This window comes from Bos indicus, chromosome 19 (genome assembly GCF_029378745.1).
Source record: "Bos indicus isolate NIAB-ARS_2022 breed Sahiwal x Tharparkar chromosome 19, NIAB-ARS_B.indTharparkar_mat_pri_1.0, whole genome shotgun sequence".
Lineage (NCBI taxonomy): Eukaryota > Metazoa > Chordata > Mammalia > Artiodactyla > Bovidae > Bos > Bos indicus.
Window position 1 is genome coordinate 46207346 of NC_091778.1, and position 24896 is coordinate 46232241.

Below are 24896 nucleotides of genomic sequence, written 5' to 3' on the forward strand. Positions count from 1 at the left end.
CCTCTGTGGGTCAAATCACACCCATCCTTCAAGGCCCTGATGAAATGCTTCCTCTCCACTCACTGCAGTTCCCAGTTCAGTGTCTGCCTCATCTCTTAACACACAGCACCCTGAGGCTGTCTGTTAAGAGGGCAGCTTTTCATCACTGCAATGCATTGGTCTTCAGTAAATATGTGTTGAACTGAATTGGCTCAAAAACCATTCCTCAGATCCGGAACCTGCTGTGACTCCCCATTGTCCACCACTTCAAATCTGTTCCTAGTGGCTTCCCCGGTTCCATCTTCTAACTTTATTCCCCCGCTGTTCCCCTCAATATATTCCTTATTCAATTTCGACTCTATACCATTCTGCCTTCCCTCCCCTTATCTACCAGGATGGATAAACTGAGCCTACTAATAAACTAATGTAGTGCAGTGAAGTGTGTTAATCACTCAGTTGTGTCTGATTCTTTGCAACCCCAAGGACTGTATCCTGCCCAGCTCCTCTGTCCATGGAATTCTCAAGGCAAGAATACGGGGGTGGGTAGCTATTCCCTTCTCCAGGGGAATCTTCCTGATCCAGGGATCGAACCCGGATCTCCCGCATTTCAGGCAGATTCTTTATCATCTGAGCCACACAAGAAATAATAACTAATATAATGTCAGTTTAAAATGATACCTTTTAGGGACTTCCTTGGTGGTCCAGTGGTTAAGAATCCACCTTCCAGTGCAGGGGACATGGTTTGGATCCCTGATTAGGAGATTAAGATCCCACCGGCTGTGGGGCAACTAAGCCCACGTACCATTGAGCCCACATGCTCTAGAGCCCGTGTGCCACAACTAGAGAAAGCCTATTGCAATTAAGTAAGTCCATGAAATTCTCTAGACCAGAATACTTGAGTGAGTAGCCTTTCTCTTCTCCAGGGGATCTTCCCAACCCAGGGATTGAACCCAGGTCTCCCACATTGCAGGTGGGTTCTTTGCCAACTGAGCCACAAGGGAAGCCCAATACTGCAGTGGGTAGCCTATCCCTTCTCCAGGGAATCTTCCTGACCCAGGAATTGAACTGGGGTCTCCTGCATTGCAGGTGGATTCTTTACCAACTGAGCTATCAGAGAAAGCCTATGTGATGCAACTAATAGCCTTCACACTGCAATGAAGACCTAGCACAGTCAAAATAATAATAATAATAATAATAGCACTATCTTTCACTCACAGGTTGTCTTGTCTGTCATTCTTTAAAATTGAAATTCTAATTCTGTTCATAGTGGCGACCTGCTTCATTTTAAATGCTTCCTGGACTCCCTTGCAGCCAGGAAGTTCATGCGACAGAATGCTGGCCAGTGAGATGTACATGGAAGTCTCTGGGTGGGGTTCCTGGGAAAACTTGGTAAAGAGGACCAGGGCAGCTGGCGCATACCCTTTGTTTTATCATCCTTCTTCAGTCTAGAATGCATACTCACTGCTAGGAGGTATAGCAGCCAGAGTTTGAGCATAAACGTGAAAACTCCATTCTCTGATGGGAGAGCTGAAAGCTATGTGGGCCTTGAGTTCCTGATGACCTTATGAAACTGTCCTACAACCATTTTCCCAGGTTGGTAAAAATTTATCCCACTTGAGAATTCCCAATGGTGAAAAATTGTCCCAGACTGGAATCACACTGTGTCAAAAGCCTAAATGTATGATGAGCATTTGCTTATGAGAGATTGTGTAACGCATGGAAACAGTAAAGAAAGACAGGTCTGTAGCCCAAGTCAGCCGAGAGTGCCACTCCTATTTCCTGAGAAAGGGAACCTTGCCTGGAAAGGAGTTGAGTGACTTCATGAGCTGGAAAAGATGCTGGAAATGTCAGTCAAGGACTGCATGACTCCAACTGCTGATGGACCAGTCAAGGCCAAGATATGCTTTAGCCAATCAAGATAAACTATGCTCAAATTAGGTGTAGGAGAAACCCAGGCATTAAGATTCAGAGGTTAGGGCAGATGTCTGAGCAGATGAGAGTGCTTTTATGAAATCTGTGCCACCCGGGTAAAGCTTTCCTATAGACCCAAAGTGGGCACATGATTCTCCAGTGGTGACCTGGACAATGCATGGTGGCTCACAGCTCTCAGCGTCACTGGATCCCATGCAGAGAAAGCTGTCTTCTTTCCAGTTCGTTCTTCAGGTTTATCTATCCCTTGAATAGTTGATATGTGTACTATGTACAAATTTCAGAAGTGTGTGCTTCTCCCACCTCTGCCCCCAGATTTCCCTCTTTTGAAGCAACCATTCAAAAATGCACAGTTTGGGGACTTCCCTGGCAATCCAGCAGTTAAAACTCCAAACTTCCAATGCGGGGAGCTTGAGGTTCAATCCCTGGTTGGGGAACTAAGATCCCACATGCTGATGTGGTAGGGCCAAAAAATAAACTAAAAAAAAAAAAAAAAGAATAAGAAAAAGAAAATATTAAAAAAACAAAACAAAAATAACTCCCCAAATCAGTTTCTTGTGTATTTTTCCAGATGTGTTTCATGCATCTACAAATACATAAATTCATGTGTCCTCTTTTTAAAAAATAAATGGAACCATGCTATACACAACAGCTCTTACTTTATTTCACTTCACGTATCAGTGAGTTCCATATCGTACATGCCTCATTCTATCCTATTGTACAGCTGGTATGTAATTTACCTGGCCCCCTATTGATGGACTTACTTGTTTCCAACCCACTTCCTATTAGAAGAATTGTTGCAATAAATATCTTTGTACCAATTTCATTTTGCATATTAATCTATCCATGCATTCCACAAATGTTTCCTGAGCTCTTGTAGCACCAGATCAGCTCTTGGCATGGTGTGTGTGTGTGTGTGTGTGTGTGTGTAGAGTAATGAGCACAACAGATCCAGTTCTTGCGTCAGGGAGTGACATTCTGTAGTGCAGAAAGCCACAGGATAAATTCCTAGAAGTGGATCACACTTCCTTTCAATTCTTCTAATGAAGTCAAGAAGAATCTCACTTTGGTGAGAAAGCCTCACTTTAGTGTCAATATGTCTTTAATGCACTCTCTAATACTTGCTAATCTCTTTAAGACAGCGAGTGTTGGTCTTGATTTAGAGACTTTGGCAGATCCCAGAGCTTAGCTAGAATTTTAAAATAACAATATTTGGTTTTATTTGCTATAGTTTTACATATATTTTCCATCTACAATCAAAGTATGAAGGTTCCTTTCAAAATAATTTAAGTTAAAAAAAAAAGGTGAGTCAATTTAGAGAAGAATGCTAAATAAATAATAACATAGGTGGGACTTCCGAGGAGGGAGGGAAACCATGATGGTGATATTCAAATGACAGGTTGGGAAGCACTGATGGAAACAAAGCAAGGCGAAAAGATGAGGCTTTCTATACTGTACTCGATGTTTATTTTTGTATCCTCACTCATCTTTGGTGTTGAAATGGTCATGCCTCCATATTTCTTCCTAGACAGCTTATTTGTTTATCATTTACTACTTGCTTGGTAATTTTTTTTTTAATCATGGCATGTGGGATCTTAGTCCCCCCACTAGGGATTGAACCCACATCCCCTGCATTGGCAGCACAGAGCCTTAACCACTGGACTACCTGGGAAGTTCCTGCTTGGTAATTCTTATGCTTAGATTTCATTGAGCTTCTGGTCATGAAAGGGTTTTTGGTTTTGTATTGTTTGTTTTTTTTTGGATGAACTGTTTCCAACTTGCTTTCGCTCACAAAAGCTCTTCCACTTGAATTCCCCAGATGCCTGGCCTCTTTGTCATTGCCTGCTCTGGAGATATTTAGAAATGCCTTTGCCAGGGGGATTCAGACAGCACCCTTAGTCGGATTTTCTTAATCTGGTTGAGACTTGCTCGATAATGCTCTTAAAGCATAAGATGAGGAAATGACCAAACCCAAGTAGGCCTTTGAGGAGATCTCAAAGCCAGAACCTTCTGCACAATCCCTACAAACACCAGTGGGCCTGTGATCACCCACAGTTTGTTAGCAAAAGACACAGACAATTAGCTTGGTGGTTGCAAATGTAAACAAGAGTATATTTCACAAATGGGCTCTCTGTGCTGAGTAGGTGGTAGAAAGCCTCTGGCAGAGTTGTCAGCTGTAGTCAGAGGGTGGGTGGTGCCTCAAGGCCCTGGAGCAGAGAACCTTTCTTGAGGGAGCTGAGAGGGGCCACAGTCACCTGGAGGGGTGAGGTTGGGGGTGGGGGCAAGCAGAGATATGGGCCCCAAAGGAGCATCTAGGAGCTTGGAAACTGAAAAACAAAAGGGACTTCCCTGGTTGTGATGGAATTCCAGTGGAGCTATTTCAAATCCTGAAAGATGATGCTGTGAAAGGGCTGCACTCAATATGCCAGCAAATTTGGAAAACTCAGCAGTGGCCACAGGACTGGAAAAGGTCAGTTTTCATTCCAATCCCAAAGAAAGGCAATGCCAAAGAATGCTCAAACTACCGCACAATTGCACTCATCTCACATACTGGTAAAGTAATGCTCAAAATTCTCCAAGCCAGGCTTCAGCAATACGTGAACCGTGAACTTCCAGATGTTCAAGCTGGTTTTAGAAAAGGCAGACGAACCAGAGATCAAATTGCCAACATCCGCTGCATCATCGAAAAAGCAAGAGAGTTCCAGAAAAACATCTATTTCTGCTTTATTGACTATGCCAAAGCCTTTGACTGTGTGGATCACAATAAACTGTGGAAAATTCTGAAAGAAATGGGAATACCAGAGCACCTGACCTGCCTCTTGAGAAACCTATATGCAGGTCAGGAAGCAACAATTAGAACTAGACATGAAACAACAAACTGGTTCCAAATAGGAAAAGGAGTACGTCAAGGGTGTATATTGTCACCCTGCTTATTTAACTTATATGCAGAGTACATCATGAGAAACGCTGGGCTGGAAGAAGCACAAGCTGGAATCAAGATTGCCGGGAGAAATACCAATAACCTCAGATATGCAGATGACATCACCCTTAGGGCAGAAAGTGAAGAGGAACGAAAAAGCCTCTTGATGAAAGTGAAAGAGGAGAGTGAAAAAGTTGGCTTAAAGCTCAACATTCAGAAAATGAAGATCATGGCATCTGGTCCCATCACTTCATGGGAAATAGATGGGGAAACAGTGGAAACAGTGTCAGACTTTATTTTTTGGGCTCCCAAATCACTGCAGGTGGTGACTGCAGCCATGAAATTAAAAGATTTACTTACTCCTTGGAAGGCAAGTTATGACCAAGCTAAATAGCATATTCAAAAGCAGAGACATTACTTTGCCAAAAAAGGTTCATCTAGTCAAGGCTATGGTTTTTCCTGTGGTCATGTGTGGATGTGAGAGTTGGGCTGTGAAGAAGGCTGAGCACCCAAGAGTTGATGCTTTTGAGCTGTGGTGTTGGAGAAGACTCTTGAGAGTCCCTTGGACTGCAAGGAGATCCAACCAGTCCATTCTGAAAGAGATCAGCCCTGGGTTTTCTTTGGAAGGAATGATGCTAAAGCTGAAACTCCAGTACTTTGGCCACCTCATGCGACGAGTTGACTCATTGGAAAAGACTCTGAAGCTGGGAGAGATTTGGGGCAGGAGGAGGAGGGGACGCCAGAGGATGAGATGGCTGAATGGCATCACTGACTCGATGGAAGTGAGTCTGGGTGAACTCCGGGAGTTGGTGATGGACAGGGAGGCCTGTCGTGCTGCAATTCATGGGATCGTAAGGAGTCGGACATGACTGAGCGACTAAACTGAACTGATTGTCCAGTGGTGAAGAATCCGTCTTGTGATGCAGGGGACACGGGTCCAGTCCCTGGCGGGGGGAACTCGCATCTCACGTGCTGAGGAGCAACTAAACCTGCTGCAACCAGTGAGCCTGCGTGTCACAGTAAATAAAGTTAAAAAAAAAGAAACAAAAAAATAAGGCCATCCATTAACGCTTAAATCCTTGAACTTTGGGATTTGGTGGAGAGTAATTATTGATAATTAATTACTGCAGACCTATCTTGTACTGGGTACTGATTTAAGTATTTTGTGAGTACTTAACTCAGTGGTTCTCAAGCTTTTTTGCTGACTCAAAAATTTTTGAGAACCTCCAAAAAGCTTTTAGTTCTGTGGATTGTATCTCGTGGTGTGATGCTTAATAACTGGTTCTCTGGGAGAAAAATCCTGCTTTGTAGTATTTGCCAATTCCCATGGTGTAAATTCTTCCACTGTGGCCCGTTTTAAGATTCCCCCAGAAATAACTAAATGTGAAATGGGGAGAAATGTGCACAGTCAACAAGTCCCAGTACAGTCCCAAGCCAGTGCAAGCTGACCCCAGCACACCGCTGGAGTGTTTACTGATAATGGGCTTCTCTAGTTGTTCAGCGGTAAAGAATTCACCGCAATGCAGAAGCCGCAGGAGATGTGAGTTCATTCCCTGGGTCAGGAAGATCTCCTCAAGGGGGGAATGGCAACCCACTCCAGCATTCTTGCCTAGAGAATCCTGTGGACATAGGAGGCTGGCAGGCTGCAGTCCATGGGGTCACAAAGAGTTGGACATGACTGAAGTGATTTAGCATGCATGCAAGGTATTAGAAATTGAAACTGAGAAAAATTTAAATTGCATTCATTAAAAATACTAATAACAAAGCCATTGCATGTTGCTATAAATAACATTCTTTGCAAAAATAACTGTTATTTTCCAAAATAAAAAATTATTTAGTAAAAAGGGTGACATTCTTTTCTAAAAAATATTTTTGTGATTCTTTGTAACATCTAATTTAATCAAAACTGGCTGAATTCACACATCTTCTGCATTCAGTCTTGTCATACATAATATGGTCTCTGGAAAGCACTGGAGAGCAATAAAGGTAAATAATGTTTTACTATTACTATGAAAACAGTTTTGACTTCCTGGACCCCCAGACAAAATCCTGAGGACTTGCAGGGCTCCCTGGACCACACTTTAGGAATTGCTAATACATTTACTTTTCCAAACAGTCGAATGAGGCAGGGATCTTATTATCCCAATTTTACAGATGGGGAAACTGAGGAATTAAGTAACTTACCTGAGGACACTTTGCTAGAAAGTGGCAAAGTCAGGATTCAAACACAGTTAATAGAGATGAGATTCAGCTAGGGAGCATCACTAGATGTATGATCTTGGAGACAGTTTCTCTGAGTCTGAGGCATTGTCATTTGATGAACTCATTGTCATCCCCTAGGTTGGGTTAGACTTGACTTCATCCCTCACTCACAGGTCCCTCTGATGTTTCCCTTATCTGTGCTTCCTTAGCACTCTCTCTTTTTTCTGTCCACATGGCACTTTAACCTACACTATTGTGGAATGTATTTTGTTGTTGTTGTTGTTGTTTTAAATTTTATGTTCAGTTCAGTTCAGTCGCTCAGTCGTGTTCGACTCTTTGCGATCCCATGAATCGCAGCACGACAGGCCTCCCTGTCCATCACCAACTCCCGGAGTTCACTCAGACTCATGTCCATCGAGTCAGTGATGCCATTCAGCCATCTCATCCTCTGTCGTCCCCTTCTCCTCCTGCCCCCAATCCCTCCCAGCATCAGAGTCTTTTCCAATGAGTCAACTCTTTGCATGAGGTGGCCTAAGTACTGGAGTTTCAGCTTTAGCAGCATTCCTTCCAAAGAAAACCCAGGGCTGATCTCTTTCAGAATGGACTGGTTGGATCTCCTTGCAGTCCAAGGGACTCTCAAGAGTCTTCTACAACACCACAGCTCAAAAGCATCAATTCTTTGGCGCTCGGCTTTCTTCACAGTCCAACTCTCACATCCACACATGACCACGGGAAAAAACATAGCTTTGACTAGATAGACCTTTGTTTGCAAAGTAATGTCTCTGCTTTTCAATATGCTATCTAGTTTGGTCATAACTTTCCTTCCAAGGAGTAAGCATCTTCTAATTTCATGGCTGCAGTCACCATCTGCAGTGATTTTGGAGCTCAAAAAAATAAAGTCTGACACTGTTTCCACATCTATTTCCCATGAAGTGATGGGACCAGATGCCATGATCTTCGTTTTCTGAATGTTGAGCTTTAAGCCAACTTTTTCACTCTCCTCTTTCACTTTCATCAAGAGGCTTTTTCGTTCCTCTTCACTTTCTGCCGTAAGGGTGGTGTCATCTGCATATCTGAGGTTATTGATATTTCTCCCAGCAATCTTGATTCCATCTTGTGCTTCTTCCAGCCCAGCGTTTCTCATGATGTACTCTGCGTATAAGTTAAATAAGCAGGGGGACAATATACAGCCTTGACGTACTCCTTTTTATGTTACGTGTATTTAAAATTTTTTACTTATTTTTTTGTGAGAAGATCCACCAGGTCTTAGTTGTGGCATTCGGGATCTTTAGTTGCAGCATGAGAATTCTTAGTTGCAGCATGTGGGATCTAGTTTCCTGATCATGGATCAAACCTGAGCCCCCTGCATTTGGAGGGTGGAGTCTTAATCACTGGACCATCTGGAAAGTCCCATGTGAAATCATTTAATTGTCCCCATTGGACATGAGGGCAGACACTGCATCTACCTTGGTTCCAGTAGTTTCATCAAGATCTGAAACAGTCGCTTAAAAAAAAAAAATCTGCTGAAGGAAGAAATGAATCAATAAATATATGGACATTTCATGCCAAGACAGGATGAGTCCCTCCTACCCAGAGTTTTTTTCTGTGGCTCCAGAGAGGGAAGAGTAGGGATGGGACAAGGAAAAGGGGTTATAATGCACGTATATACACTTGCTCTGAACTGTTGCATCACCAAAATCATAGGACGAATCACAAGCTAGAATTGTCTCTGCCTAAAACCTCCAAGGAGAAGGCAATGGCAACCCACTCCAGTACTCTTGCCTGGAAAATCCTATGGACGGAGGGGCCTGGTGAGCTGCAGCCCATGGGGTCGCTAGGAGTCGGACATGACTGAGCGGCTTCACTTTCACTTTTCACTTTCATGCATTGGAGAAGGAAATGGCAACCTACTCCAGTGTTCTTGCCTGGAGAATCCCAGGGACAGGGGAGCTTGGTGGGCTGCCGTCTATGGGGTCGCACAGAGTCGGACAGGACTGAAGTGACTTAGCAGCAGCAGCAGCAAAACCTCAAAGCAATTCAGGTCATTCTCTCTTTGCCCAAAGTCACCTATACCTAATCTTCCCATCACTTGGCACTCATACCCTCAGTTTCGGTAGTCTTCATCCTTCTGGAAAAAATCTCCATTTTCCTTTGTGCTGCTGGGGTAAGCTGCGGAACTCTCTCTTTTTTTAAAATATGTATTTATTTACTTTTGGCTGCATCAGGTAGGTCTTAGTTGCATCATGTGGGGTTTTAGTTGCAGGATGCAGGCTCTTTGTTGCAGTGAAGGCCTCTTTGTAGTTGTGGCATGTGGGCTTAAGTTGCTCCACGGTATGTAGGATGTCAGTTCCCAGACCAGGGATCAAACTCCCATCCCCTGCATTGGAAGGCAGATTCTTAACCACTGGACCGCCAGGGAAAGTCCTCTCTGCCTTTTCCTTTCATATCCCAGCCTTTTTATTGTTATCAGCAATCCTCCCCTCTACCCTTTTCTGTCCCACCTTTTTACATCATCACTTATAGAAAGGGTCAGGCATGCAAGAGTGAAGGTGTTTTTGTTCCAGTGCCCAGTATTACTTAGTACCTAATTAGTGGCTGTATTTCTGGAGGCTGGGGATGCTGGGGAGATGCAGCCTGGGCAGGTGGGAATCAGTTAGATGGAGGCCGCCTCCTTAGGAGCCTCTCAGCTTCCTCTTTCACTATCTATATGCGGTCTTTCCAGCAGGGTGACCTTCTAGGATTCTCAGAAGCTGCTGAAGAGAAGTGTAATTGTGGGGGAGGGAGGGAGGCAACACAAAGACCATCAACCAGGATTCTGCCTGGAAGGTCACAGGGCTTAACCAGAGACCTTTAAGAAGAAGCAAAAAGGAACTGAGAAAATAGCCAGGACTCTGCTCAGCCTGGAGTTCCTGGAATTCTGCTTTGTGTGTGAGCTTCCCGCGGCTGCCAAGGCCCCTCTGACTAACAGGAGATAAGAATGGGAAGCGACAGGGCGGGTGGAGAGGCAGCTTGGCCGGGACACCTCCAGCTTTGGAGACCTGGGTTTCCTGAGAACCACATCCAGGAGGGTGGGTGGCTGCCTGCTGTGCAAGGGGCGGGGCAATCTACTAGGCAGGTTCTCTTCTGACCCAGCATCCAGCGCTCTGCCTACCTGGTGTGGAACAGGCTACCAATCTGAGGCCACTGTCTCTAGAGGGTCAGCTTCATAACATGACGTTTACCCAGGAAGCAATGGACCCCTGAACCCAGGGCCACTTTTATGATTCAGTACTTGTCATCTTGTTGTTGTTCAGTCGCTCAGTTGTGTCCGACTCTGCGATCCCATGGACTGCGGCATACCAGGCTTCCACTGTCCTTCAGAATCTCCTGGGGTTTGCTCAGACTCATGTCCATTGAATCATTGATGCCATCCAACCATCTCATCTTCTGTCATTCTCTTCTCCTCCTGCCCTCAATCTTTCCCAACATCAGGGTCTTTTCCAATGAGTTGGCTCTTTGCATCAGGTGGCCAAAGTACTGGAGCTTCAGCTTCAGCCTCAGTCCTTTCAATGAGTATTCAGGGTTGATTTCCTTTAGGAATGACTGGTTTGATCTCCTTGCAGTCCAAGGGACTCTTAAGAGTCTTCTCCAACACCACAGTTCAAAAGCATCAATTCTTCAGTACTCAGCCTTCTTTACATGATTACATGACATGACTACTGGAAAAAGCAAGCTTTGACTGTACGAACCTTTGTTGGAAGGTGGTGGATGCATGTGTTCTGATGCCACTCTGTGTTTTAGGGGCTCAGAGCAGCTTCGTTCTCCCTCCCCTTCCCCCCAGCTCTCCTGGTCTTTAAACGCTCAGATAAGGTCCTTAATCCATCCATTCAACAAATACTTATTGAGTGCCTGCTATGACAAGTCCTGGATTCTGCATGATTCTACATTGGCTGCTGCAGGAGGCTTCCAATCTAGTGTCACTAATTAAGTAACTACAAAGAGTTGTGACCTGTTGGTCTCATGGAGCTAGGGTGACCGTACAATTTAGTATTCTAACTAGGACACCACTGAGAGTAAAAGTGATTGCTGCATGTTAAGTTCCCCAGGAAGCAGAGTCTAAGATGGGGCCAGGGGCTGGATCTCATGCAGAAAGATTATTAGGAGGGTTTGGGGGATCAATACCTGTGAAAAGGAAGGAACAGAAGCCAGACGGGGCAGAGGGAGAGGTTGAGATGTGACAGAGTCTCAGTGAAAGCCTCAACCAGCCTCACAGGGAGCCCAGAGCCCTTCAGCCTCATCGCCAGCCGGGCCAGGGGTCCTGGCTTGTATAACATCATGTGGAATGGTGAGTGGTTACTGGAGACCGGAGGCCTTTGGAAGGAGGTGTGACCTTGGGGGAGACTGTTCCCTTCAGTTGAGGTGATGCCCAAAGAGGGCTGACAGCTGAAGGCATCTTCTGGTTGGCCTTCCCAACAGCTGGGGATTTGGATGGTACCTCACAGCATCTGCCACAGGGACTCGATGACAACTCTATCCAAGTGATAAGCATAACTCCGGCTGTCCCTGGTGCCCACAGCAAGAGCACCGGCTGGGGGTTTCAGCTGGAACCCTGTACTGGCTCAGGGTGGCATGAAGCTCCAGGCAACAGGTACCACCTCAGGGCTGGTTCAATCTGCAAGCTCTTAATCACCAGCTCTCTTCCTTCCCTTCCTCTATTTCCTTTGCTTTAGGGCATCACCGGTGGCTTTTGCAGTCATTATATCCTTCACTTTGTATACATCGTTATTTGATTTGTAGTGAGGAGGGTGTAATTTTTTAAAAAATTATTTATTTACTTATTTATTTTTGGCTGCAGTGGGTCTTCATTGCTGCGTGGGCTTTCTCTAGTTGTGATGCGTGGGCTTCTCATTGTGGTGACTTCTCTTGTAGAGCGTGGGCTCTACAGTGTTGGCTCAGTAGTTGTGGTTGCATGGGCTTAGGTGCCCCACAATATGTGGGATCTTCCCGACTAGGCATTGAACCCGTGTGTCTTGCATTGGCAGGCGGACTCTTAACCATTGAACCACCAGGGAAGTCCCAGGGGGTATAATTTTTATTCTCACTCCCACATCTGAACTATTAGGAAGTCCTTTGACTGTGATCTCCAAAACAGAGCCTCATTCTGTTCCGTTTCTCCATCTCCGCCTCTTTCCTAACTGCTGATATTGTTTTGATTTTGAACCAAATTGGCAAACAGCTTGGAGCTGCTGAAGAGACAGGTGACAATGTTAACAAAAAGGCGAGACCAGTGAAGGAGTCTTAAGGAGAGCCTGTGAGCTAAACAAACTTCAGAAAAGCCACAAACACAATACCTGATCAAAAAATCAGCACATTACCTGAAAGTTGAGGGTATTCCCTCTCTAGAGTCAACTGAGAGGCAGGGGATCACAATGGTTAGCGACATGGCCACAGAGGTTGAAATGCTTAGGTTTATGAAAACTTGAGCCAGCTTCTTGATTTCTCTGTGTCTCAGTTTGTCTATAAAACAGTGCACACGTGCTAAGTTGCTTCAGTCATGTCCGAATCTTTGTGACCCTATAGACTAGCCCATCAGGCTCCTCTGTCCATTCTCTAGGCAAGAATACTGCAGTGGGTTGCCATTCTTACTCTAGGGGGTTTTCCCAACCCAGGGATCGAGCCTGCATCTCTTATGTCTCCTGCACTGGCAGTCAGGTTCTTTATCACTAGCAGCACCTGGGAAGCCCCCTGTACAACAGAGGTAATTGTAACAGAACTGCGGGTTTGACATTTAGAGCAGTGTCCTTGGGGCACGTGGGAAGTACTCTTTCAGGGTTAGCTATTAGTATTACCCTGGGATCTTCCATCTTGGTCCACATTTAGCATGGCAGATGTGGCTGTTTGTACTCCTTGGTCCTGCTTTCCTTTCTGTTCTTGTCTCCTACACACATGACCCGACTCGTTTATCCATTCAACATATATTTCTTGAGTACCTACCCAGGGTACCAGGCACTAAATTATTGTTTCAATCTTCTGCATCCCACAAATCCTGAACATCCCACAAATCCTTGAACATCCCAAAAGTCCTGCCTTGGGTTTGCGTTTCATGGAGATGAGGGGCCCTGTTCCCCTAGCCCCCATTTCTTATTTGTGCTCAGGGTCACCCAAATGTAAAGCCAGTTTCTATATGACCTGGCTACCTCTTGTCCTCCCTTTTCAGTTCAGTTTAGTTGCTCAGTCGTGTCCGACTCTTTGTGACCCCATGAACTGCAGCACAGCAGGCCTCCATCACCAACTCCTGGAGTCTACACAAACCCATGTCCATTGAGTCAGTGATGCCATCCAACCATCTCATCCTCTGTTGTCCCCTTCTCCTCCTGCCCTCAATCTTTCCCAGCATCAGGGTCTTTTCCAATGAGTCAGCTCTTCACATCAGGTGGCCAAAGTATTGGAGTTTCAGCCTCAACGTCAGTCCTTCCAATGAACACCCAGGACTGATCTCCTTTAGGATGGACTGGTTGGACCTCCTTGCAGTCCAAGGGACTCTCAAGAGTCTTCTCCAACACCACAGTTCAAAAGCATCAATTCTTCGGTGCTCAGCCTTCTTCACAGTCCAACTCTCACATCCATACATGACTACTGGAAAAACCATAGCCTTGACTAGACAGATCTTTGTTGACAAAGTAATGTCTCTGCTTTTTAATATGCTGTCTAGGTTGGTCATAACTTTCCTCCCAAGGAGTAAGCATCTTTTAATTTAATGGCAATATTGCATAGGAACCTGGAATGATAGGTCCATGAATCAAGGCAAATTGGAAGTGGTCAAACAGGAGATGGCAAGAGTGAACATCGACACTCTAGGAATCAGCAAACTAAGATGGACTTGAATGGGTGAATTTAACTCAGATGACCGTTATATCTACTACTGTAGGAAGGAATCCCTTAGAAGAAATGGAGTAGCCATCAAAGTCAACAAAAGAGTCTGAAATGCAGTACTTGGATGCAATCTCAAAAATGACAGAATTATCTCTGTTCGTTTCCAAGGCAAACCATTCAATATCACAGTAATCCAAGTCTATGCCCTGATGAGTAATGCTGAAGAAGCTAAAGTTGAACGGTTTTTTGAAGACCTGTGGTCATGTATGGATGTGAGAGTTGGACTGTGAAGAAAGCTGAGTGCCGAAGAATTGATGCTTTTGAACTGTGGTGTTGGAGAAGGCTCTTGAGAGTCCCTTGGACTGCAAGGAGATCCAACCAGTCCATTTTAAAGGATATCAGTCCTGGGTGTTCATTGGAAGGACTGATACTAAAGCTGAAACTCCAATACTTTGGCCACCTCATGTGAAGAGTTGACTCATTGGAAAAGACCCTGATGCTGGGAGGGATTGGGGGCAGGAAGAGAAGGGGATGACAGAGGATGAGATGGCTGGATGGCATCACCGACTCGATGGACATGAGTTTGAGTAAACTCCGGGAGATGGTGATGGACAGGGAGGCCTGGCGTGCTGCGATTCATGGGGTCACAAAGAGTCAGACACGAATGAGCGATTGAACTGACTGACTGACAAGACCTTTTAGAACTAACACCCCCAAAAGATGTCCTTTTCATTATAGGGGACTGAAATGGAAAAGTAGGAAGTCAAGAAACACCTGGAGTAACAGGCAAATTTGGCCTTGGAGTACAGAATGAAGCAGGGCAAAGGCTAATAGAGTGTTGCCAAGAGAACGCACTGGTCATAGCAAACACCCTCATCCAACAACACAAGAGACGACTCTACATATGGACATCACCAGATGGTCAACACCGAAATCAGATTGATTATATTCTTTGCAGCCAAAGATGGGGAAGCTCTACACAGTCAGCAAAAACAAGACCGGGAACTGACCGTGGCTCAGATCATGAACTCCTTATTGCCAAATTCAGACTTAAATTGAAGAAAGTGGGGAAAACCACTAGACCATTCAGGTATGACCTAAATCAAATCCTTATGACTATACAGTGGAAGTGAGAAACAGATTTAAGGGACTAGATCTGATAGACAGAGTGCCTGATGAACTATGGATGGAGGTCATGACATTGTACAGGAGACAGGAATCAAGACCAAAAAAAGAAATGCAAAAAAGCAAAATGGCTGTCTGAGGAGGCCTTACAAATAGCTGTGAAAAGAAGAGAAGTGAAAAGCAAATGAGAAAAGGAAAGATATAAGCATCTGAATGCAGATTTCCAAAGAATAGCAAGAGAGGTAAGAAAGCCTTCCTCAGTGATCAATGCAAAGAAATAGAGGAAAACAACAGAATGGCAAAGACTAGAGATCTCTTCAAGAAAATTAAAGATACCAAGGGAACAATTTCATGCAAAGATGGACTCAATAAAGGACAGAAATGGTATGGACCTAACAGAAGCAGAAGATGTTAAGAAAAGGTGGCAAGAATACACAGAACTGTACAAAAAAGATCTTCATGACTGAGATAATCACTATGGTGTGATCATTCACCTAGAGCCAGACATCCTGGAATGTGAAGTCAAGTGGGCCTTAGGAAGCATCACTACGAACAAAGCTAGTAGAGGTGATGGAATTCCAGTTGAGCTATTTCAAATCCTAAAAGATGATGCTGTGAAAGTGCTGCACTCAATATGTCAGCAAATCTGGAAAACTCAACAGTGGTCACAGGACTGGAAAAGGTCAGTTTTCATTCCAATCCCAAAGAAAGGCTATGTCTTCCCTTTTAGACCTCAGCTACTACTGGCTGAGACTGAACATAGTGCAGGACCCCACGGATCCCTCCTCTTGGACTCCGGAAGGTTCAGTGGGAGGGGAAGTCCTTTGCAGCATGGAGCCCCGTTCTTTCTGGGGGCTGGGAGACTGCATTCTTCATGGGGATCCTACCTTGTCCATGGCCTTGTGTACTCTGGCCTGTGCCTTCTTTTTCTGGATGTCTCGCCTGATGTCAGGAAAGGCCCTGGAAGGGATGAGGGAAATCAGAGAGCAAGGGGCAGAGCAAGTGGAAGAAAGAAGTGAGGCCAAGTGAGGCAAGAGGTTGTAAAAGAGACTTTCTGGTGGTCCAGGGGTTAAGACGTCCATCTTCCACTGCAGGGGGCACAGGTTCAATCCTTGTGTGGGGAAGCGAGATCCCACATGCAAAAACAAAAGCAAAAACAAAAAAGGGCTGAAAGGGAAGAAGGGAGGAAGGTTGCCAAGGACAACATTTGATATGAATTTAACGCATTGAGGCCTCAGTCTCTATAATGGCCCTGGAAAGTCAGTATGGTTATCATCCCCATTTCCAGGGGAGGAGACTGAAGCAAAGGTGAGTTATGAAACTTGCCCAAAGCCTTATGGCTTGTAAGTGCCAGCCCTGGAACTTGAACTCAGAATCTGACTCCACTCCCTAGAGCGGAGAAGGTGCAGACGTCCTACAAGGGCATCATCCCAAGGAGGAGGGCGTGTGCCTGTCGTACAGCCGGTGATCAGTAAACAGTATTGAACGGATGGGGATTCAGGGGGGTTGAGGCTGAAGGCTGTGGACTGACACTATATAAATTCCTGGTGTCTGTTGGCACTGGCTAGTGAAGCATCTTACCTTCCCCACCCCGTAATTCCTCAGCCACCTTAATCAGGGCCCTGAAATCCACCAGTCAGCAGGAGATCTGAATTTACCAGTTCTTGGTCCCCATGACCCACCCCTGCTGTGTGAGGAGGGAGGAGGCTGTGGAGGGGGCACAGCTTGACATTGGTCATTTCCTACCCTGGGGCCAGAGTCGAGGCACCTAGTTTCACTCTCTTCCATCAGAAACTAGGAATAGTAAGTCCAGCCTCACAGGGTCTTTGTGGACATGAAATTGCACAGGGGCAAAACCTTGCACAGAGCAGGGAGGCATAAATGGACACTGTTATACTGCAGTTCCTGGTCACTAGTCCTACTGCTCAGATGGCCGAGGGGGTCTTTATGGTTGACAAAGGCCCTTCTGCTGCCGTCTCAGCATGACTTGGATCCTCAGCAGACAGGCGGGCAGGCACTGCAGACCTCCCTGTCTGTTTCACAGTTGAGCAAATTGAAGCCCAGAAGGTCAGAGAGGACAGGGAGGCCTTGTGGAGGTCTATGAGGAGGTCCACAGGGGTGTCAGGAAGAGAGGGCCCCCTCTGGGTCCCAGAGCCCAGCGTGCCTGCCTGCCTGCCCCTCCTCCCTCGGCTGCCAAGCCCATCCGCGTGGCTGGGATCTGCTGGCCCATAACGGGTCCCCGTGTCTCTTTCCAGCAGCAGCCTGACCTCGTCTACTTGGAGAAAAACAGGAAGCTGGGCTCTGCCAGGAATCGGAACACACCCTTCCTCAGCTCTGGGCTGGAGGATGCTGCAATTGTAGGGGGAGCCTGGGGACAGGAGAAGGGACAGCATGTGTGGTAGGGGCTCTAGGCCAAGCCAGGGTGCCCTGGGCCCCAGTGCCCCGCTGAGGGGCTTGCCTCAGAGGTTGGTCTTGCTCTGGCCTGGCCTTGCTGAGCGCCCCCAGGGACCAGGAAGTGGGGAGTCAGGAGGAAGAGCTCCTGGCCTTCCTCTCCCAGTGGGAGCAAAATTATGGGGCACCAGGGCCACAGATGATTTTTGCCTTTGTGAGCCCCTTTTTCCATTAAAAAAATACTAAAAAATATATGATACAACTGAATTGATATAAAAGTGAAAAGTAAAAGTCTCTCAGTTGTATCCAACTCTTTGGGACCCAGGCCAAAATACTGGAGTGGGTAGCTTTTCCCTTCTCCAGGGGATCTTCCCAATCCAGGGATTGAACCCAGGTCTTCCGCATTGCAGGCAGACTACCAGCTGAGCCACAAGGGAAGCCCAAGAATACTTAGGGAAGCCCAAGAATACTAAGGGAAGCCCAAGAATACTGGAGTGGGTAGCCTATCCCTTCTCCAGGGGATTTTCCCAACCCAGGAATTGAACTGGAGTCTCCTGAATTGCAGGCGGATTCTTTACCAACTGAGCCATCAGGGAAGCCCTACATTGATATAAAGATGAATATAATCCAAGATGGATTCATGATTACGTGAATAGGAAATATCAAATGATTTTATTCAATTTATCTTTTGGTTTTAAGATAAATTAAAATGAAAATATTCACATGGGCCCCTGAAAGTATCATGGGTCCTGTGCCTAAAAAGTCATGTTCCCCGCACGTGGTCCCATAGCAAAGATATTAGCATTCAGATTTTAGAGGGGAATGTCTGGCTTAGCCTAGAAATAGAACTTCACTGAGCCTCAGTTTCCTCTTCTGTAGAATGGAGGCATGAGATTGTCAGATCCTGTGAAAAGTATCTACAGGACCTGATCTAAGGCTCCCCTGCTGTTTTCACAGTGTCCGTGAGCCTCAGAGCCTGAGGGAGACCAAGGGGTTTGGGGACACTCCCGGGGTTCCCACATCTTTAACTTCTCCCTCATATCCTGTCTGGCCCTCTTGGACCCCTGCTTCAGAGTCAGACCCCAGGTAACAGTGAACCTAATGAATGGTGCGGGTCTGGCTCACAAACCACTTTACCGCATGACCCCATCAGTCCTCAAAACAGCCCCAGGAGGCAGGTCTTATGCGATGATTCCTCCCATTTTCCCAGCATGGACACTGACCATCAGAGAGGTTAGGTAACTTGTTCAAGGTCACACTGGCAGGGGCAGAGCTGGGACAAGGGTTTAGATGTGTCAGCCTTGACCTCAGTTGGCTCTGTTAAACCTGACACCCCAAGGTGTCCACAGCAACCAGTGTACTTGTGTATGTGTGTGTTGGCTCTTCTGACAAAGTAGGTGGCAAGGATTGGAGGGACTGGGGAAGGGCTCAGGACCTTCCTGGGATGTGTTGACAGGGGTTCATAGATGTAATACGGCTCTTGCTGTCACCCACGGGGGTCTCTGAGGATCTAGACTTTTGTCTTTGCCCTGCCTGGGGCCTCAGCCAGGACTAACCCCTTGGTTGTACTGCTCTGGATTCGCCCCTCTGTCCCCTCCCTGCCTCCTGTGTTCTGCTCTTTATTCCCCGTGTCTTTAGTAGCAACATAGTTAGGTACCTACTGAGTCTAGAACCCAGGGGAGAAACAGCCGCTGTTTTATGTTAGAGCTCTAGGATCATTCATTTTTTAACTTTTTTATCGAAAAACAATTTCCTATCTTCAAACATACATAATTTCACAAATAGAAATATATTGACGAGTTGGTGTTCATGTAAGATTTAAGTAAAGAAGTCAGGCTCAGTACTAAGATGAATTCCCAGCTCATAAATACTGTCTAAGTACAAAAACTCTCTACTGCGTAGTGTAAAGAGAGCTCCTTTTAAAGTCCTTGAAACAGAGACTGAATTGCCAGCTGGTAGGGATGGTTCGGGTTAAGGTTTTTTATTTCTGTGATGTTTCTAATTAAAACCTCCCAGCTTCTCTAGCAGAATTAGGCCACTTTGGTCTCTTGTTATTTTGGTGTTTCCTAAGAATCTAAGCTGGGGCTGGATGACGAATGTGCTCCTCACCCCTTTGCCCATGGACTCTGTGGGCTGGTGGCCTGACATGCCACTGATCTAGCCCCTCCTTTGTCAGAAGAGGAAGAGGGTGGGAGTGGGGATGACAGGTCACCCAGCTCATGGGTGCGGAGATGGGAGGAGAATCCACTGGCTAGGGGGGTGGTCTCTAGTCGTGTCAGTAGCTCAGTCGTGTCCGACTCTTTGCAACCCCACAGACTGTAGCCCACCAGGATCCTCTGTTCATGGGATTCTCCAGGCAAGAATACTGGAGTGGATTGCCATTTCCTTCTCCAGGGGACCTTCCCAACCCAGGGATCAAACCTAGGTCTCCTGCATTGCCAGCAGATTCTTAACTGTCTGAGCTACAGGAAATGCTGAGGCAGGGGTGGGGTGGGGTGGGGTGGTGGTGGTGGTGGTGGTGAATGACCCAAATCTGATCCTGTCACTGTTCTGCCTGAAACCCTCAGGGACCCTTCTGGCTTGTGTGCCTCCCCAGCGCAGCAGGACTGTGCCCCCTGCGCACTGGAACCAGCTGGCTCCTCCACCATGTCTCACTTCCTGCCCCTCTGGCTGAAGCAGGCGCATGATTGTTATTCCCATTCCAGCCTCCTTGCAACATTCTTCCCAGCCTTCAGCATCTGGAAATGACCTGTTTCTGTCCATCAGTGTTTGTGTAGAGTCTTTGGATTGAGTGCATCTGCCTCACTGGGTTGTAAGCTCCCTGACGGCCAGGCCCTGACTGGTCCTGCACACCACTCTACACCCAGCTCCCAGCTCAGGACCAGCCTATAAGAGGCATGTGGGAAATATTCCTTGACACCATTATTATATTTACACATATAGTGATTTTCTTAACATTTTTGGCTGTGCTGGGTCTTCGTTGCTGTGTGCAGGCTTTCTCTAGTTGTGGCAAGTGGGGGGTTACTCTTCGTTGCCGTGCGCGGGCTTCTTATTGCGGTGGCTCCTCCTGTGGAAGAAAACAGGCTCTAGGTTTACGGGCTCAGTAGTTGAGGTGCTCGGGCTTAGCTACTTCGTGACATGTGGGATCTTCCCAGCCCAGGGATCCAACTTGTGTCTCCTGCATTGAGGGGCAGATTCTTATCCACTGGACCACCAGCGAAGTCCTAAGCATATAGTATTAGTCTATAGAATAATGACATCAACAACTATTTGCTGGAAGATAAGCTTAGGAGTCCTACGGACCTGGGTTCTGTTGTAAGTCGTTACTTAAATTTTAACTTTAATTTTTTCCTTGGACAAGACATTAATGAAAAAAGTTGAGATACTAATCCCCCTCTATCCCTCTCTGCCCATGGTGGTGGTGCTTTAGTCGCTAGGTCATGTCCAACTCTTGCGACCTCATGGGCTGTAGCCCACTAGGCTCCTCTGTCTGTGGGATTTCCCAGGCAGGAATACTGGAGAGGTTTGCCATTTCCTTCTTCTGGGAATCTTCTAGATTCAGGGATCAAACCCCCATCTCCTGCATTGTAGGTGGTCTCTTGCATTGCAGGCAGATTCTTTACTGACTAAGCCACCAGAGAAGCCGCTCTATGTGGGTGTGTGGAGATATATCCCACAAGCCTCGTGGCCAAAAAACCAAAACATAAAACACAAGCAATATTGTAGCAAATTCAATAAAGACTTTTAAAAAATGGTCCACATCAGATAAATTAAAAAAAAAAAAATCCTAATGTCTGATTTCAGTTCCAGAGATTCTGATGAAGTGGATCTGGGGTGTGGCCTGGACATCGGGAATTTTAAAATGGCCCCAAGTGATTCTAACATGCAGCCAAACGTGAGACCTGCTGCCTTAGCCCAGGTGTGACTCCAGTGGCCCCCTACCTTCTCACCGCCATCTTCCCACCTGCCTAAAGTTCATTTGACACAGCACAGAGACTTTCATGGCACAATAAAGATAAATGGCTTAAAATACAGAGGATGAATTGAGGAGAGAAAATGTCTGAATCTCTTTCCCACACATGCTCTCTGTCAGCTGACAGATTCTTTTCTGCCTTTCTAGCAGGAAGAGGATTTGAGCAGAGGGGCTGGGTCTTGGGAGTTGAAAGAGAAAGGGAAAGAGAATCTGGTGTCTGGAGACTCACATCTTTTTCTTTCTTTTTTTTTAAAAATTTTTGGTCACACCCCATGGTTTATGGGACCTTAGTTCCCTGACCAGGAATCAAACCCATGCCTCCTGCATTGGAAGGCACAGTCTTAACCCCTGGACTCCCAGGGAAGTCCTGAGACCCACATCTTAACCTCAGTTTTGCCACAGTGCAAATATGAATAAATTGCTCTTCTCCCCCAACCTGGGTCTCAGTAAGCCCTCGATGAAATGACATTCTTATGAAAGCCAGCATCCTGGAGCTAGGTCCAATTCCACAATCCCTGAGAACCAGCCTTCCAGCTATCCTAAAACCCACTCACCCACATAGATCCCCTGGATTCTAGCTTGCTCTGCTTCCTGAAGTTTATTTAACATGACTGAGTTATTATAAAGCTGAATTCCCAGAAGCCATCAGTGTACTTTTGAGGTTATGAAGCAACTCATAGTAAACTTATGAGGTGTTGATAAGTAGAGGTCACGGGGGATCAGCTTTTTATGGGATAGATGAGAATCTTCTATAATCAGCTGGAGGCTTATCTACTTAGATGTTGCCTAAGAGAGTGAACATGTTTCCTCTCTTCTTGAGCAGGTCAACATGGAGCCCCTGTAATGATTTTGACAAAAGTTATTTAAAGGGAACCCTGTTCTTATTCCAGGGGTAATCAGTTAATTTACGAGATTGTATAGTTCTTGGAAGAAAGAAGAAATGGAAATTCCAAGGAAGAGACAGGAGGCCTAGGAAGCAATTTTATTTTTTAAATATTTATTTATTTGGCCGCATCTGGTCTTAATTGCGGCATGCGGGATCTTTAGTTGTGGCACTTGGGATCTCATTCCCTGACCAGGGATCCAAACTGGGCCCCTGCATTGGGAGCTCAGAGTCTTAGCCCTGGACCACCAGGTAAGTCCCTAGAAAGCAATTTTAATGAGACAGTGAGTATGGTTGAGGTAGGGAAATGCCCTGGAATCAGCCTGAAGGATGGCCCCAGGAAGGTACCCCTGGGCAACCACTCTTGGCTTTCAGATTTTTTTCCCAGGTCAGGGCTGATGGCCTTCCTGTCACAGAGCCCAGTCAGGCCATGATGATTGCACAAATCACAAACATCTAGCGTCAGCCCAATCAGCCCAAGCTTTTTGAATGTTAGAACTTGCACATTGAGGTCAAGCTCTGTTGGACACAGAGAGGAAGGGTATTTGGGAAAGGACAGACTTTTCCCAGAAATTCTCTGGCACCTAGCCCCTCTCTCCCCAGTTCAGATTTGGGAGCCCATCCAAAGTGAGGCACCATAATGAAGACAGCTCAGATAGCCTGGGGAAGCTTTCAGTCACCTCAGAATATGAAGTGGCTGAATCTCCTTGTGTTGAACTCTAGGTTAGATGCTCAAGGAGGAGTTGGAGGTGAGGAAACGTAGCCTTATCTTTGTGCTCTCCCTGTAAGGAAGTGGGACCAGTTTGTGCTTCAGGCACTGGGGATTCAGAATGGGGTTCAGAGGTGAGAAAGACTTGCTCCAACTCTGGAAAGGGTCACAGTCCATGGGGGAGACACACAACAGACCTGGCTCCACTATTCTGCTGCTCTGGGACTTGACTCCACCTGGACAGACCCTGGCTCTTGGTCCTACACAGAGTGATCATTAAACCCCCCTACACTATTATTCGCCCCCATATCCCATGGACTGACTGATGGGCTATCTGGTCGACCCATCCTCCAAATATCCTCTAAATAATAATTTATCTTGATTATTGAGTTTTTGGCACTTCCTGAAATTTTGCTCTTGAGGCAAATGCCTAACTTATCTAACCCTAATTGAAGCTTGGATAGACCTCTGACACAGCCACACATATACAAGCAACTGCTGGCCAGAGGGGTGAGTGTTTAGAACAAAGCTCCCTGAGAGTTCAGAGGGACATTTGAGTAATTCTGGGGGCAGTGTTTCCCAGAGAATGCTCTATGGAACATCAGTTCTGTGTGTTGCTCCTCACCAAATAAAAGGTTTTGTGGACAATAAGTGTGGGAAACAGTGCGTACTTTACTTCCCCTTTAGATATTCATGAGGGACATAAACGCTCTGAAGGCTCTGAGACTCCTATATAAAGAAACATGCTTTCTTGGGACTTCCCTGGTGGTCCAGTGGCTAAGACTCTGTGCTCTCAGTGCAGGGGGATCCATTCCTGGTCAGGGAACTAGATCCCACGTGCTGCAACTAAGACCTAGCATAGCCAAAACAAATAAATATATATTTTAAAAAAATAGTTCAAGAAAAAGGAAACATTACTTTCTTAGCCTAGCCTCTGAGGCTACTAAACTGGATCAGCTTGGGCAATTTTATCAGTGTTTCTTGAATCGAAGTGAGAGAGCCTCATCTCAGATGCTCTAGGGGAATGTTTGTTAGAAATACAGAGTCACTTGTCCTGCAAACTTCCTGAGTCAGTCTTTGGAGCCATGCTCCAGGAATTTGCTTTGAACAAGCTCCCAGTTGATCGTGATGCATGCTCAAGTTAAGAACCCCAGATAAACCTTCCCAGGCCTTGGGTATTTTCTCAGAATACTGTAAGATCAAGAGATAAACTTGACCAAAAGATGAGTGAAAAAGAAACCTAGACAATTCCAACTCATTCTACAAGGCTAATATTGTGCTAATAACAAAACCAGGCAAAGACACCACATGAAAACTGCAGACCAATATAGATCATGAATATACATGAAAAAAATCCTCGTCCAAATGCTAGCAGACTAAATCCAGCAACATGTCAAAAGGATTATATACCATGACCAAGTGGGATTTACCCTAAAAATGCAAGATTGGTTTAACATCTCCAAATTAATTAATATATGGTACCAAAAGAATTAAAAAGCATATGATTATGTCAATACATACAAAAAAAGCATTTGACAAAATCCAACGTCCCTTCATGGTAAAAACACTCAAGCTAGCAATAATAAAGAATTTCCATAACTTGATAAAAGGAATCTACGAAAACCCCACAGTAGGTTTTTTTAATGGTGAAAGACTGAATGGTTTCCCTCTGAGATCAGAATACAAAACAAATATGATTACTTTTGCCTTTTCTATTCAACACTGTACTCAGCAAAGTGTAGAATGGTGGTTGCCAGGGGCTGAGGGAGGGGAAATAGGGAGCTGTTGTTCAATGGGCATAAAGTTTCAGTTATGCAAGATGACTAAATTCTAGAGATCTGCTGTACAAACATGGTGCCTGGAGTTAACATTGTATGTGGCTTCCCTGATGGCTCAGTAGTAAAGAACCCGCCTGCCAATGCAGGAGACACAG